The 2468-nt window shown below is 60.8% G+C and overlaps 1 long non-coding RNA gene across 1 annotated transcript; it reads right to left on the bottom strand.

The window, feature by feature from the left end:
- Positions 1-621: 621 nt before the first annotated feature.
- On the bottom strand, positions 622-2464 carry LOC111734831. Its single transcript, XR_002778602.1, has 2 exons — positions 2332-2464; positions 622-1304 (listed from the first exon to the last, which is right to left on the bottom strand). It is a non-coding gene; the product is annotated as an uncharacterized LOC111734831 (long non-coding RNA).
- Between the last annotated feature and the right edge of the window lie 4 nt (positions 2465-2468).

Here is a 2468-nt window from a genome sequence, read left to right as displayed (position 1 = left end):
GCCCTGCCCTGCTGCTGGCCAGTGATACCCGCGCTCACACGACGGACGCAAGGCGCCCGCGCCCCAACGCCTGATGCTCAGATCTTGAAGGATGAGATGGGGCCTCGGCGGTTACACAGCGCCGCATGAGCCAGGCTTCCTCTGCGCGCCCTGGTGCACCCCGGGCCGTGTCCTGGGCGCGGGCCTCCTGGGGACTGACTCTGTGGCGCGTGCGCGCTCCAGTTCCTCGCCTGGAACCCCCGAAGCCCCGCATGCCGGGATGTCCCTTCACCACTGCGCGGAGCAGAGCAGGGTGATTCACCAGCGTGGGCGTTTCCCCCTCGCACCCGGGGGCACAGCCTGGCAGGCTTCCAAGTAGAGATGGGAGGAGGTTGTAAAAATCCACATTATTCTTAAAAACGAGTCTACCTTTTTAAAATCTACATTAGTTTGGGCTGCAGTGCACAAAGGCCTCAGCCTGTAACCCCTCGGTGATGCAGGATCTGTCCTCACCAAACCCTCTTAAGTCGAAGCCTTTCCATTCCGCACAATTTCTGGGGCGGCCCTCCTCCTCCCCGAGGCCCTCGGACGTGGACGTGCGTTTGAGAGGGGAGACCCTCCTTGAATCTGCACCCAGACAAATCCCACCTCTGGAGTAATGCAGGCCTCCAACCCCACTTCACATTGTGTGTGAACGTTTTCACTTCTTTTCAGTAAAATGCAGTGATAAATGTCCTAGTCCGCTCCCCATCGCTCACTCGCACCTGTCTCGAACTTCAGGTCCAGGGGTGGGGGAAGTGGAGCTCTGTTCTCCTTTCCAGAGTCAGCCTCAGTTTCCGACTCCATTCCTGAGCTGGGACATCTGGCCACTTCCTCCTGCCAGCCCTTTGTGTGCGAGGGCCAGCAAGGGACTCCACACCCTGCCCCTCCGCTGGCGCCCCAACCTCTCTGTCCTCCTAGGAGGGGGCCTAATCTTCAAGACTGGCCGGGGACCCCAGCCCCTGTGACTCTTCTGACCTCCTGAAGCCCAGTGTTGACCAGCGATGGCAGAACTTGGCCTGCGTCCTGCCTGGGGTGGTCACCATGAAGCTATGGGCAGAGAGCGGCAGAGTCCATCCTCCCAGGGTACTTCAGGGGTTCCTAAGCACCCTCCCCAGAAGGGAAGGCCACCCCGCAGACAGGGTCCGCCGGCCTGGGCCCCAGCGGTCACCTACCTTCCCAACCATCGGTTCATGCACCAAGTTTTCAATTCTGAGTCCACTTCTACAGCCAGCCTTGCTCGTCTGCACTCTTCCCTGCCCATCTACCTCTCACTTCTGAGTTTGCTGTTAAAGGGGAGAAAACGTGGGGACCTAGAAAACAATGGGTCTTCCCAGTCTCAGCGCAGACTGTGTCCCAGAGGTCCCCTGGGTGAGACCCACTGCTGTGGAAGTTGAACGTGGCCGGGGAAGCGTGGTGACCTGGCAGGAAGCGGTGACTGGAGTGGGAACACGTTAGATTTCCACCTGCTCCACCTGGTCCCTCACACCCGCCCCAGCCGTGGAGTTGCTAATGTGCCCATTTTACAGACGGAGACGGAAGTCTGGCGGCAAAGCAGAGCCTTGAAAGGCTGTAAGAACTGCCAGCAGCCCGGAGTAGAGACTGGCCTAGGCAGGAGTGTTCTGCCTTGGCTCCTGTCACTTCTCTCTGCTCCTGGGGTGGGGGGGCCCCTTCTGGGTTTCTCTCTCTCTCCTCCTGCCTCAGGGAGACTCTGGACAAAGAAGCGAGGCCCACAGCCCCTCCTGCCCAGCGGGAGAGCCGGCGGCACAAAGGTCGCGGCCCCAGCCGCCCTCGTTCTTGCCCAGGGTGTGGGACCTTCCGGAAAACCCACCCCTCTCTGGCCTCGATTTCTTCAAGTACGGAGGTTTAGCCTGGTGATTCCTGTGCTTTCTGCGGATTGTGCATTCTCTGCTGACTCTCCAAATCCTAAGTCCTTCTGCACACAGGGATCCTGCCCGCTCCGGGGCAGTGGAACCGGGGCGGGAGGGTCGTGGGGGCGCGCTTGGCACGTCTGTGCCGCCCCGCACCTTTCCATGCGCAGCCGAGAGGCCAGCAGATCCGGGAGCTCTGGCGGCCGCCCGAATGGCCTTGGCCCTAAAACCTGCCTGACGCTGGCTCCCCGACCCCAGCGGTTCTCCCAAGCCCCATCCCAATCCCGCAGCACATCGCCGGGCGCAGACCGCCCCCGTCCTCGGGAACAGATTAAATCAATTACGATGCCGCTTCCGCGCCCTGCCCTTGGGAGCTACCAGAGGGGCGAGCAAGTAATTCTGCCTAATTGAGCTCTTTCTAAATGCATCTTTCTCGCCTCACCTGGCACTGGGGCTTCACAATTCCTCGCCAAGATTGCTTAGGTGAGAAATGGTGCCACCGCCCAGAGCCGCAGGCCAGAGGCCTCTGAGTGCAAAGAGGAGTCCGGAGTCGGTCTGTCTGTCCATCCTCCCCCCACC

The sequence above is a fragment of the Pteropus vampyrus genome, unplaced genomic scaffold (genome assembly GCF_000151845.1).
Source record: "Pteropus vampyrus isolate Shadow unplaced genomic scaffold, Pvam_2.0 Scaffold7297, whole genome shotgun sequence".
Taxonomy (NCBI): domain Eukaryota; kingdom Metazoa; phylum Chordata; class Mammalia; order Chiroptera; family Pteropodidae; genus Pteropus; species Pteropus vampyrus.
Note: the sequence above shows the minus strand (reverse complement) of the source record. Positions and strands in the feature narration are given on the sequence as shown.